Raw genomic sequence first — 14,962 nt, 5'->3', positions numbered from 1 at the left:
ATTAGTAATTAATTCTCCAATTTATCCTTACTTTCTTTGATGGATTAAAGACAAAGAGTAGTCATAAAATGTTGCTTTTCACTGAGAATATTTCATGTCTTCATGTACATTTTTTAAAATTCCAGGCAGATTATCTCATCTTAAATTATGCATTTACGAAAGATAACATTTAAGGAGAATGCAATACAAAAATAAGTCTACTAAATATAATTCAAGCATTTAAAAAAGTATGACATGTGTCAATCTACTTGATTTCCTTCTGAAGTGAAAATGGACATTAAGTATTTGCTAGAAAAGTCTGTCTTCACTGGAGAAAGACTTCTATAGAAGTGATACATGAAAGTGGGAGTCTGGAAGTTTCTATAGCAGGAAACCAATACTTCACTTTCCCAGTTTTTAAAGCTGTAAATTCTTCTTATTTTGCTTTTGAACAAGGAACAGGGTGAGTTTCTGAAGTGCTTGCCGAATTCAGTCCTTGGACGTATTTCAGATTCAGGGTTTGAATTCAGGGACACATATTAGTTGCATATGATAATTTTTGAATACATACTCAAAGGTTTCTTGAGCTGTACAACTGGCCATTCCTCCTTTCCAGTGAGTTTAGGATTATCCTGCTTCTTGTGCTTAATCTTTTTTTAAACAGTATATATCATAGTTTCTTCACTTACTAGCTTATTCATCATGTCTGTCCACAAGAATGTACCGAGAATATGCCGTGTCTTCATTATCCTAGAAATCCACATTGTCTCATTGCGAAGGGTGTCCTCCATAGTGATTGTTAAATGATTAAATGAATGAGTATGTGATTTAGCATCACATTGTGTTGACCTAGAGATGCCTATATAGCATCTCAGCCTTAATATGGGGAGCTATTTTAGAAGGCTATACAAAAGTAAGCATAATCAATTACTTCTGGATAGTTGGAATGCAGCTCAAAATGCATTCTGGTGGAAGTAATCAGAAGTTACTGGGAGAATTTTCACACCACTAGTTGCAATGTAATGAGCCACTATATCTTCTGGCTTTGGGAATATCAAATTAGGAGAAACCATGCTTAGGTCTGTACACGTTTTATAAATGCGGATTCTATGTAATTTCTGCAGTATTGAGCAATGATGGTCAGAAATACTGAGACTTCTATGAAATAATTTTTCAGCACAAATCCAAGGAAATGCCCACTATTTTGTGCACATTGGCTTATCACAGATAATGCCTATGTGATGGACAGGAAAAGAATGAGACTATTCACATGACAAGAGTATGCTGTTAGAGTAAAAACAGAGGCATATCTTGCAGAGTTTTAGCAATTCCACAGGGTGAAGACACCAGAATTAACATAAGGACTTCATGCACACATATTTCCAGTAAAATTTCAACTAATTATAATTTAGATTTTGAACTTTCATATATGACACAGAGTTTTTTTAATGATATCTAAAATGCAATTTTAATATTTTTCTACGCTAAGCTAAACTCTTTTCAAAGTCTCACTTGACAATTAAAGGAACAACTCATTAGTGATTTGCAGGAGAAGAGTTGGAAATAATCATGCTGCTCTTTAGAAGGAGAGTTGGAATACATCTCCATAGGTGTCAGATCAAGGCTGCTGTGTCCAGCCTTTAGTCGGTCTTTTGTGTTCTGATTGGAAGGACTGAGGGTGACTGTCTGGGCCATTTGGACATCTGCCTCCACCTTACAGGGCTGCTCTTTTGTCAGATGCTGACAGAGCTGCCAAAGGCGTTCCACATTTGTATCTGGACATGGACTGGACTCAGCTTCTTGTTGATGTTGTGTCTCTTCCCTCTCTGATGACGTTTCGAATAAAGGTACTCTCACCATTCTGCTCTCTGACTTTTTCATGGGCTAAGTCTGAAAATGGACTTCATTATTCAACCAAGCCCATCTCTACTGCCTTCTTTACAGTCTCATATCGTTTTCTGACCTCAAATGATGTAGCATACACACAGAGAACAATGGCAACCATGGTGAAGGGCAGAAATTACCCAGAGCAGACAGATGAAAACCAGACAAAGCCCAGTGCTCTGCATCTGAATATTTCTTTTCATTCTCATTTTGGATTCCTTCCCTATTTTACATTTCATATTTGTACATTGGCAAGGCCCACAAGTTTTGCTCTAGATATCTTTTCTTTTGACCTTAAGAAGAATGAATCCCCAAATTTCTATTCAAATCAAAGCAGAAGTTCCAAATATAGAAGTTGGAGTCACTTAGGAGCACACAAAATATAATGGAATGAGAGACAAGTAAGAGAACTAGAGAGCAATAGAAAAAAAGACAGTAAAAATAGAGTGCATGCAACAGAATTCTAAATCATCATATGATGAGGTAATAATTAAGTCATGTTAGCTCAGGTGTTGTAACTTAGGTGGCAGTTCATCTTATCTCTATTAAGTCTGCATGGGTTCACTGAATTCTAGTCATCGTAGGGAGCTGATTCAAAGCGCTGAAGCCCCATCCATCACTAAACCTTCTCGATGTATTATTAAGACAACAAAATAACTTTTCCTCCAGGCAAACTGAATAAAACAAACTACAACAGCTTCAAGCTGTGTCTATACAACAAAGAATGAAATGGAAATTTCTCACTCCACACTTATTTTGATCCATGTGCATAGCTAAATGAGAGAGCTGGAATCACAGTTTTACTCTGTGGCCTGCAGGTTGTCCTATTGATCTGATTAGGGTATTTAGTATCATTTTTGAGGGGGTTTTTGTTTTTGTAACAGATGTGTATTTTAGAAACATTTCAATACTTTAAAAAATAGCAGTCTGTTCTTTAGTGTTTTCTTTTTCTTGAAATACAGAGCCTCACAAGATACATAGGACAAAGGAAATCGATTATTTTGGAAAAAGTGGATGTAAAGAAATAAATATGATTAAGAGATTCTGAGATTGACAGCCAGTTTGATGGAAAAGAAAGTTCTTTTGGAATCAGTCTATTTTCTACACCTCCATTATTTGTTGATTCATCAAGCACAGAGAGTATGTATCAGCTAGCTTTCAAATATCTTTATAGATTCATATAGAATTTATATAAACCTTGTTTAGAAATGAGGAGGAGAGTTATTTTGTACAGTATAATAGCAATAATGTATGAGTTCTATGGTATTGTATGATAAAATGGGTATATGAGATGTTGTAGGGACATGATTCAGAGCTTTACCTAATAATGTTAATGGCACCCATCATCTTCTGAAAACTCACTAGCTATTAGGCCCTGGCTTTAACTCTGCATGTATTAGATCATTTAACTGCTAAACATTGTAGAGAGTAATACTGCAGAATTGTCTGTGTAAACATACTTTATAAACTCCTTTGCAAAAGCTCCTCTGCAGAGAACTAATTCAGGGACTTAGGGCTGTCTGAGGGAATGATGGCCCACAACTAATTTTTTAAGTATGCACACTAGGGGGAGTTCATATGGATTCTACATCTAAGGCCAGCCTGGGTTGCATAGTGAGTTTTTGGTCTGCCTGAGCTACATAGTGAGATCTTTTCTCAAAACAATAGAATTAGAATCAGAGCAAGATAAACACACACACACACACACACACACACACACACACACACACACACACGCACAAAGGAAGGAAGGAGAGAAGGAAGGAAAGAAGGAAGGAAAAGAAAGGAAGGAAAGAAGGAAGGAAGAAAGAAAGAAAAAAGGAAAAAGAAAAAGAAATTAGGGCCAAGTGTACATCTCAGTGGTAGAGATTTAGCCTTGTATATGAAAAGAGTTGTATTTGATGTAACAATATAATTGTCTAGTCATTAGGGCATGCTAATGTATAAAAAGCTAGAGTTTGTTTATTGTTTTTAAAGTAGCTTTATTGGGATTTAAATGTTGGCCCTAAAGAGCCCCTGGACTTTATACATTGGTCATAGTCCCTAGATAATCTTTTTTTTCTCTTAATATATATATATATATATATATATACATATATATATATATATATATATATGTTATTGTAAAGATACCATACAGAGGGGTTACAGTTACATGAGCAAGGTAATGAGTCCATTTCCTATCCAGCATTGTTACCCCCTCCTTTATAAAGGATGGTGTCAGGAACAATTTAGAGTTCTCTCTAATTGTTGCATTCATGACTCAGTCCTGCTCTCTTCTTACATTATCCCCTTTAAATGCAACTGAGTTCTCTTGTCATTCCCCTCTTCTATAAAGCAGAAAGGTAATGAAAGTATCTAACTCATTTGTGAAACTCAAATAAAACAATACAGATGAAATACCAAAACTTTCACGTACTCAAATAAGAATTAACTTTACTAGTCATTATTATGTTCTGTGCCTTCTGCGTAGTAAAGAAGAACATCTAAATATAACAATGTCTACATGTAACAATGGGAAGCTCTCTAGGGCAGAACTCTGAGGACACTACAGACTGTTGATTCAAGAATGCATGCAAGTATCTGGTTACGTGGGAACACATCATTCATATAAGTGCATTTCATTTTAATTGCTTTTGTTCTTTCTTTCTTGGTTTGAGACAGAGTCTCATCGTATTATCCAGGCTGGTCTAGAACTTGTGATTCTGCATCCTCTATCTATTGAGTATTGACATTGCTGATGTTTACTATAAGCACATATTAATAAGTTACAAGCACAAGTTAATAAAGACACCTGGTAGTATTTTTTGCCTCCTTTCACAAACATCCTTCAAAGTATCAATACAGTTATCATGGCTGTGTTGCCATTATTAATTGTATGTATCCATCTGTCACAGAAAAATGTACAGGTTAAGAAACAGAGAGGACATCTGTCGAAGCTCCACTTTTCATTTGCTCTGACACAAACATGTACACACATGAATATGTATGCTTTTTAAAAATTGGGAAAAGGCCAACTTCTGTTGTTCCATTGAGAGCAGAAATATATTCTGGAAAGATTTCAACCATGCTTCTGCCAAATATGGCTTTCATCTTATTTTCAAACAAATATTGATGTCTTTTCCTAGCAGGATTCTTTAAAAGGATAAAGAAGAATAAATATTTTCCTATCATTAAAATAATGTGTCTTTTCAGGAGATATTTAGATGTTTCGATGTTCTGTTCTCCTTGGGCTTCCTTTATAGCATTATGATAAATATATATGTATATGTATGTGTGTGTGTATATATATATATATGTTTGGTGGTACTAGGGTTTGTAAGCACTTTAACTGCTACATTACCAGTCCTGTTTTGTGTTGGTAATTTTTTAAAGATGAACTCACACTTGATGCCTAGGCACATACCAAGGCACAATTTACCTATCAGACTTCCAGACAGCAAAAAGACGCATGTGGCATTACATTCAGTTCTTTATTGATGTGTCTCTCCATTTATTTTATTTTATTATTATTTGCTGGTGCTGGTCTTGAACTGTAATCCCAAACATGATGCTAGAATTACAAGCAAGTGTCACCAGCTTTATGATGGTTATATTTGAGTTGTGACTTTTTTCTTTACATTCTCGTGTCTCTGGGTAACCCAGTATAATTTCTGCAGCATCTGCTCTCAGCACTTACACTTTCTGCATACCCTTCTCAGGTTTTCTGAGCTGGCTCATATTCCTAGGCTTTCCTTCAGGAGAAGGGAGAATGTGGCTGGCCTAGTGACTTTGATCCCATTTTCCTTCTCAAATCATGCCAATCACTTTGTTCACATGACTGGAAGAATGCAAACAAAGTCTATGAAAGGCACAAACTCCCTCAGAGGTATCAGAAATGATCAAGTGTCTGAATGTCCTGAGAAAGAAAGATTCCCAAGGTTGGCATGAAGGATGGGCTGAGATGAAGTTTTACTATCATGTGAATTTTCAGAAATTCAAGCAAATGAGCATTGGTTTTTCCATGTTAAATCTATCACTTAAAACAATAAGAAAAACAGTGATGTCTTTTCATGTGTTTTGACCTTATTTTCTAGATTTTTAAAGTAATTTATTTTGGGAGCAAATATGCATATGTGTATCTTTCTGAAAGGATATGTGTGTATGTTTATGTGTGTGTGTGAGAGAGAGAGAGAGACAGAGACAGACAGAGAGACACAGAGAGACAGAGAAAGACAGACACAGAGAGACACACAGAGAGAGACAGAGACAGAGAGACAGAGAGGGCACTGAGAGTTCCTAATTAGAATTCCAAGGTAACAAAAGGAAGGCCTATGCCATCTTTATACTTTTTTATATAATTTGTAAGTGTGCATAGACTTTTCCATTTATAAAGTTCTTTCCCTTTCATTTTTATTTTTATATTTTAAACCTGTACAAAGTAGGTCAATTGCTTTTTATTTTATTAGAATCAACTGATTATCTTTTTAAAGACCATCCAACTTTATTTTTCATCTACCTCTATAAGTATTTTTTTATTGTGAGAATACCATACAGAAGAGTTCCAATTACATGGGCAAGATAACGAGTACATTTCTTATCAAGCATTGTTGCCTCCTCTTTGTTTGCCCTTTCCAAAAGCCCCCCTCTCCTCACCTGATCCTCCCCCCACTCTCTACCAAAGTTGTAAAGTTCGTTTTTCGACATAACGACTAGTACATCTCATTGTTGCAATGGGTCCACCTGTATCCCTAGTTAAACGATTTGTTTTTTCCCTTCCTCTCCACAAATTATACCAACATCAAATACAATGAAAACAGGGGTTATTCTGTGAGGGAGGGACATACAAAGCAACAAAGAAATCATCTTATAAATATGTTAGAAACAATTGCATGAAAGGAAAAAAAAACAAAAAAAATTTGAATACTCGTTTGGTTCTCAGAGTCAAATAAGTGAAGAAGTGTTTTCAATGAAGTCTTTGCTTTCCACATGGTGACAAGCAACTCAGAGGTCCAACTGAGTCAATAGCGTGCATTGACTGTGGAACAAGAGGCTGGCCCTTAACATTCCAGCACTGTGTGTGGGCTGGCTCAAGTTGATAGGTAGTTACTGTCTAGAGAAAAGTCTTTTTGTTCAAGTTTGGATGTTTTGATCAACTTTTGTAATATATTTTAAACTGACATGAAAATACATTTTAGAAAATTTAGAAATTATAGAACGATGTAAAGTTTAACATCATGTTAATTTTACTATCCAGGATATTTAAAGTTGACATTCTATTTTGGGCATTTATAGATTCTAATGTAATGTCTAATTTCAGTGGCTACATTCTTTTCAGATAATCATATAGTCTTGCATTGTTAATCCTTAACTTTTCCTTTCTATTTTGCATTTAAGGTATACCCCAATTAGTATCCATATTCGTGCATATATATTTATATAGATATTAATCTTTCCCTCACTTATCAAATGTGACTTTATTTATTTATTCATTTATTCTTTTTTTGCACTAGGGAGATTTTCTATTATGTTAGTTTGACAGCCATCATGATGTTTTGGGTTATTTTTGAGTTGATTAAAGCTCCCACTAATTATGAAATTTGTCTTTTAATATATTACTTGTATGTCCTCATTCATTGAATAAATAAAAGATATTAATCTCTGATTTTAGATAAAAGAATTCTGATACATTGCCCCAAACAGCATAACTTTAAATATACAGAACCATCAAGAACATCATGAAAGATGAGTTTCTAAAAATGCAACTGTTGAAAAAAAGACCAAAGACACTTTCAACATATGACTATATTGTGTTCTCAGAAAGACTCCACTAATTTTTGTCCAATAATTAATTCAACATTTTTGTTTTTGTTCTGTTTTTGCTATGTAGCCCTGGCTGACCTTAAATTCACAATCCTCTTCAGACTCAGAAATGCTGGGATTACAGGCATAAGCCACCCTGTCCAACAACCAGCAAGTTTTAAATACCCATCTCCCATCATTCCAACCTACAACTCTCTCTGGGATGATCATAGTTTCCTAATACTCTCTCAATTTATCTGTGAATAATTCAGTACTATGGTTACTATAATTTTTATAACTTTTAGATTTCAATTGACGTGTTAATTGCTGACTTACTCCCAACTCAGAACCTATTTCCTTTGCTTGGAGAGAGTCCATAAGATTTATTGATATACTGTATATTTTATTTATTCATTTTGTATTCTGTCCTTCCTAGTACATAAACTCTTATTTCTGACACTGTATTGCTCTCTCGACAAGATATAGAACAGTATCTGTTATATCATAGATTTTAGGATAACTTTGAGAATAAATTTGTTCCATTTTTGTATGTTAACTTTATTTTGTTAACTTTATATATTTTTGTCATGTATAAATTTTACGTAGTAAGAGAGTTCATCATGATGGCTCTATACACTCATATAATGTACTTTAATTATGTTCACCGCCTCTATTGCTCTTTGCACTTTCTTTTGAAATATTTCTTTGATTTCTCACTGTGAGATATTGCTATGTAACAAGTAATTGTGGTACTGAAGTAATTATGTGCTTTGTATGTTCCCATTTTTTAGTTTGCATTTTGTCAGTAAATCCATCCTTTTGAAACTCATGCTTTAAAAATGTTGTTGTTGAAATATACCTTTATGCTGTTTAATTGCAATGATTAGCAGTGTCTTTCCTTAACTAATATAAGACAATTTTTCCATATACTAGATTTTTTAGAGTGTTACCCATTCTATTTTGTATGCTTATTTTAGAAATTTTGAAATCTATGCTGGTAATGGAGAAAGGAGAAAGCGAATGTCATAGGAAAGTGACCATTTGCAATAATACATAGATAAGTCTGACTGGGCTTGAGGAAATATAGTCAGTGTGGCGTCTTGTATTCTTAGGAATTTAAAACAAGTGTGATTGGTGGTGTGGTGGTTAACTCAGTATTGCACACTGTGGGGAGCCTGTGATCCCAGGAATTAGAAATAAAATTATCTTGTTATGCCAAGCACAGGTGCCTCACACCTTTCATTTTCACTATTTAGTAGGTTGAGATCTGAGGATCACAGTTTGACACTGGCCTGTGAAGGAAAGTCAGTGACCTGTTGATGTTGAATTAACCTTCAAAAAGCCAGAAGCAGAACTGTGGCTCTTTAAGTGGTAGGGTGGTAGGTTTGTACACTAAAGCTCAGGAAAGCACCCAGGTCCTGAGTTCAAGCCTCAGAACCACTAATTTTATCTATCTATCTATCTATCTATCTATCTATCTATCTATCTATCCATCATCCATCTATCTATCTATCTATCTATAATTTATAAAATACATATAAGATATAATTTAACTATATAAATGAATATGAGTATATTTGTGGAAAAGCAATGATAAGTATGATTTATCCTCTCCTTAAAACAGAAGGTAAAAATAAACATCTCAACGTGAAGCTGTGCATGTGAAGTGTAATGGTGAGCTGGGCTGGAGGCTGAGTCCTTCAGTAGCAAGTGCTTCTACATTGTGTAAAGCTCAAGGTTAGGGACAAGGAATCACTGGGAGGTACATTCCGCATCCCTAGTTGTATTTGATGTTGTAGTTGATTTTAGAGATGTGTTGAGGACTTGGTGAAAGCAATTAATCTTCCGCTCAGATAAGTGCATGTTTGCTCTATTTTGCAAGCAATTTCAGCAAACGAGATCATTCTCCAACACTGAGTTAAGGACAGTCACTCTGGGGGATGTGCAAGATTTCCAAACTAAATTATTCCCAATCTTCACAAATGTTCTATATAAACAGGAAAAAAATGAAATCTTCAGAAGGACAATAATATCACCATAATGACATTTGTGTTTTAAATACAAACAAAAAAGCAAGTACAAATAAGACAAATGTGTTCATTATTTCTGATTTTAAATATATCCTTCCATTGCCCAGGCTTCCATTTGGTGTATGATAGTTAGATTTTATTCTCATTCTCAACTTAACTGGGATAAAGAGTGTTCAGATTAAGCATTATTTCTTTTTTTTCTTTTATTTATTTATTTTGAAAATTTCTGTACAGAGGGGTTACAATTACATGGGCAAGATAATGAGTACATTTCTTATGGAGCATTGTAGCCTCCTCCTTTGTTTACCCTTCTCATCCCTTCCCAGCCTCCCAGCGTCCCTGCACCCAATTCTCCGCCCCCCACCAAAGTTGTAAAGTTCGTTTTCGACGTAACAACTTGTACTTCTCATTGTTGCAACGGGTCCAATTGTATCCTTATTTAAACGACTTGTTTTTCCTTTTCCCCTTCACAAATTATACCAACATCAAATACAGTGAAAGCAGGGGTTATACTGTAGGGTAGGGACATACAAAGCAACAAAGAAATAATCTTATAAATGCATTAGATACAAATGCATGAAAGAAAAAAACATTTAAATACAATCTTAGGGTTCATTTTCCTAACTTCACCTTATCTGACCTTTTCTGCTTGACTCATACATATACTAGATATTGCAAATAAGGGAAACCATGAGACCTATGTTTCTTTGGGCTTGACTTACTTCACTTCATATAATTTTTTCCAAGTCTTTCCATTTCCTAACAAATGGGACAATGTCATTCTTTCTGATGGAGGCATAGAATTCCATTGTGTATATATACCACATTTTCTTGATCCATTCATCTACTGAGGGGCATCTGGGTTGGTTCCATATCTTAGCTATGGTAAATAATGCTGCAATAAACATAGTTATGCTGGTAGCTTTAGTGTGGTCTTGTTTGTAAACATTTGGGTAAATGCCCAAAAGTGGGATTGCTGGGTCATAGGGGAGTTCTATGTGGAGTCTTTTAAGGAACCTCCATACTACTTTCCAAAGTGGTTGAACAAGTTTACACTCCCACCAACAATGTAGTAAGGTTCCCTTCTGTCCATATCCCCTCCAGCATCTGTTGTTATTAGAGTTCTTGATTTTTGCTATTCTAACTGGGGTGAGGTGGTATCTCAATGTTGTTTTGATTTGCATTTCTTTTATGGCTAGGGAGGTTGAGCATTTCTTCATGTGTCTATTGGCTATCCTTCTTTCTTCTGCAGAGAAGTTTCTTTTTAAGTCTTTAGCCCACTTATTTATTGGGCAGTTGTTTCTTTGAGGATTTGTTGTTGGGGGATTTAATTTTTTGAGTTCCAAGTATATTTTAGATATGAGACCCTTTTCCATTGTATAGCTAGTGAAGATCTTCTCCCAATCCGTAGGCTTTCTATTGATCTTGCTATGTCCTTTGCCATGCAGAAGCTCTGCAACTTCATGCAATCCCATTTGTCCAACATTTCTTTGATTTGTTGTGTTTCCGGGACTCTATTAAGAAAATTTGGGCCTGTGCCAAGGAGACCTAGGGTTTCTCCTATTCCATCCTCAATACAATAAAGGCTGTATATGACAAACCTACAGACAGCATTATACTCAATGGTGAAAAGCTTAAGCCATTTCCTCTTAACTCAGGAACAAGACAAGGATGCCCACTCTCAACACTTCTCTTCAACCTAGTATTGTAATGCCTAGTTACAGCAATAAGACAAGATGCAGACATAAAGGGGATCCAAATAGGGAAAGAAGAAATAAAACTCTCCCTCTTTGCAGATAACATGATCTTGTATTTATAGAATCCCATAGACTCCACTCCCAAATTACTCAAACTGATTCAAAACTTTGGCAAAGTAGCAGGGTATAAAATTAACCCCCCAAAATCAATGGCTTTTCTGTATGCCAACAATGAGAAAAGTGGGACTGAAATTAGGAAAGCAACTCCATTTGTAATAGTCCCACAAAAAAATACCTAGGAATTAACTTAACCAAAGAAGTGAAGGACCTCTATGATGAAAACTTTAAAAACTTGAAAAAGGAAATCAACACAGAACTTAGAAAATGGGAAAAACACCCATGCTCCAGGATTGGAAAGATAAACATCGTGAAAATGGCAATATTTCCCAAGGCTATCCACAAATTCATCGCGATACCTATCAAAATTCCAACCTCATTCCAAAAATTCATATGGAACAATAAAAGACCCTGAATAGCAAAAATGCTCCTCAATGGAAAGAACACTGCTGGAGGAATATCAATACCAAGTTTCCAACTCTACTATAAAGCCATAGTAATCAAAATAGCTTGATTCTGGCACAAGAACAGACCTCAGGACCAATGGAATAGAATTGAAAACCCAGAAATGAACCTACAGACCTATAGCCATCTAATCTTTGATAAGGGAGCTAAAAAAATAGAATGGAAGAAAGACAACCTCTTCAGTAAATGGTGCTGGCAAAATTGGTTAACTACTTGTAGAAAACTAAAGCTAGATCCTTATATATCACCCTGCACCAGAATCAACTCCAAATGGATAAAAGACCTCGGAGTCAAAGCAGACACTCAGATTAAGCATTATTTCTAAGTGCATCTTTAAGATACTTTCCAGATGAAATTACCACCAGAATCCATGGACCAAATAGAGCAAATTACCGTCTTTCATAAGGGAGGGTATCATTTAATTACTTGAGGAAATGACTTAAAAAAGAAGATAAACTAATGAGTAGTGAAATTTATATCTATGCTTCTAATGCACATGATATGTTCATTAATAATTGACTTGACCTATATAAGCTAAGCATGGTCTAAGGTACTGCTTTAGAAGGGTGTAACACAGAATAGCTTGTTGATGGTGAAGTTTATTAAAGGATATTAAATTTAAAGTCTACAAATGATGGTTCATTTCTAAGCATGATCCTAACCCAGGCTTCTATGACAAGAGCCCAAATAGGAAATAACAACAAAAAGGAAGTTCATTGACTCAAATACTGTCTTTAAACCTTGCAGAGGTTGCAATGGAATGGGAAACATTGCATTTATGATAAATCCATTTTTTCATACAGTATTCAGAGAAAATTAACTCATCACATTATTTACTGAAAATCTTTGTCTCTTTTTTGCAGTATGTGTCTATCTGAAAAAGAGCAGATGACATTATTTTCTACTGTGCTAATGGCAATATTAATGTCAGTGTTGATTTCTTCATGGTCAATTTCAAAATTTCTTTTGGAGATGGACCATTTTTATAAAATAATAACAGAAAAATGGAATCAATTGCAATGTATTGACAATATTTATCATCTTCTCTGAGCTAAGTTGAAAATGAAGACATATGAACTCCACTCAGGAGAAACTGACTCAGTTATAAAAGTCCTCAAGTTCTATGACTCTCTTCTTAGAAACATTTATATCATCAGGAAAGTATTAGGAACTTAACATGAATACAATATATTGGGGAAACAAGTAAGTTGAAAAAAGGCCTTCAAATAAATGCACTAAAACAAAACAAATATATGCATGTATGAAATTAGTATGAAATTAGTAATAGCTGGAGCAGCATTGGGTACTGTATTTTGTTTTGTGTGTGTGTGTGTGTGTGTCTGTACATTTAGTGACAAATTTGAAGATTATAGTACTTTAATAAAGATTAAACCTCTTGCTAAGATTCCTGGATTTATATGAAGTTTCACTGGTGACAAGCCTGTACTTAGACAAAAGGGTGACAAAAGTAAGACAAGTATGACAGATGAAAAGCAAATTGGTACAGGAAATTGAAAGGAAGATGGACACTTGTTAGGCATCTGTAGAAATATCAACATCGATACCATACCATATGGAGAGTGATTAATTTTTACCAAAATAATTTAGGTTCTAAATTGTACTTAATTTATAATTAGCATATGTTCCCTTATAAAAATAAACTTTAGTCTTACAATGTCTACCCTAATTCATGTAGTATCATTAACAAAACAATTTAGAGATAAGAATTTAATCATAAAGTCATTTTTTATATAATCTCTCTGGCATCCTCAAAGGATTCAAAGAGCTAGTAATAACAAAAAAAAAGAAAATATGGTAACTTCAGAAATGACTAAAAAACATAACAAATTTTAAAAAAAGAAAAGACTATTAACTCAGAGAGATGAAGACCATAAAAATCTCTTGATTGTAGTTTTGAGGAAAGTAAACACCTTAACTCTGTAGCATAGTTAACTCTCAAAGAAGGCACACATTGAATTTCTGTGTTTGGGTTCAGAACTTGTCATTGAAACATGCTACTGGCACTAATGCATGCTGCCTAATGCAGGGAAATGGAGACATCTCTCTATAGCAGCTTTGTCTTCCTGAGTCACTGATCACCTTGTCAACTTTGCTTGGAACTACTACACTGGCTATAACTCTTACATTCAACTTGTCACTTTTCCCATTCTCCTCACACTGTCAGACTTTTTATAAGATGTTATGATCTATCAGCTTTTCTAGGTCTCCTCCAGGACTTTCTCTAGTTCCATAAGGAATAATTTCTCTAATAATTTTTTTTGGGTCCGGTCGTGGGGCCTGAACTCTGATCTGGGCACTGTCCCTCAGCTCTTGAGCTCAAGGCTAGCACTCTACCACTTGAGCCACAGCGCCACTTCTGGCTTTTTTCTTTTTGCTTATGTGGGGCTGAGGAATCAAACCCAGGGCCTCATGCATGCAAGGCAAGCGCTCTAACACTGAGCCACCTTCCCAGCCCCTCTCCAATAATTTTTTGCACATTTAATTCAATGTCAGTATTGAAGAACTGGTCTTCAGTCAGAAAGTACCAGAACAATACAGGCCAGATTGGTCTCAACTCCATACTACTCAACCACAACTTTGCCAAGGCCCTGCCTTGATTCACTCTCAGTGCTATGGTGGGCCTTATATTACCAGCTGAAATAGGAGGAAAATACTGTGTTGCTTTATATTTGTGTCTATTCAGCTTCTGGATGCAGGTAAACAAAATGGGTTACAACATCATTCCAGACATTGAAAAATATAGGAAATAAAAAATCTTTCCAACGGGCAAAATCATAAATGTCTGTCACTCAGTTTGTGTAGAAAGAGGAGTACTTTGAGATACATTGGTTACCCACATTGAGGCCAATGGTCCAGACAGAAATTACTGTAAGGAAAAATACTGAATATCAGAAAATAGGTTTGGTGAAGAAGTGTGTGATTAAACATACTGTATTTAGCACAAGTAATAAATGCACAATAGAAAATAAATATGTGTACAATTAAAAG

The sequence above is a fragment of the Dipodomys spectabilis genome, unplaced genomic scaffold, assembly GCF_019054845.1.
Source record: "Dipodomys spectabilis isolate Male_0828 unplaced genomic scaffold, ASM1905484v1 ptg000138l, whole genome shotgun sequence".
Classification (NCBI taxonomy): domain Eukaryota; kingdom Metazoa; phylum Chordata; class Mammalia; order Rodentia; family Heteromyidae; genus Dipodomys; species Dipodomys spectabilis.
This window is presented reverse-complemented; position numbering follows the sequence as displayed.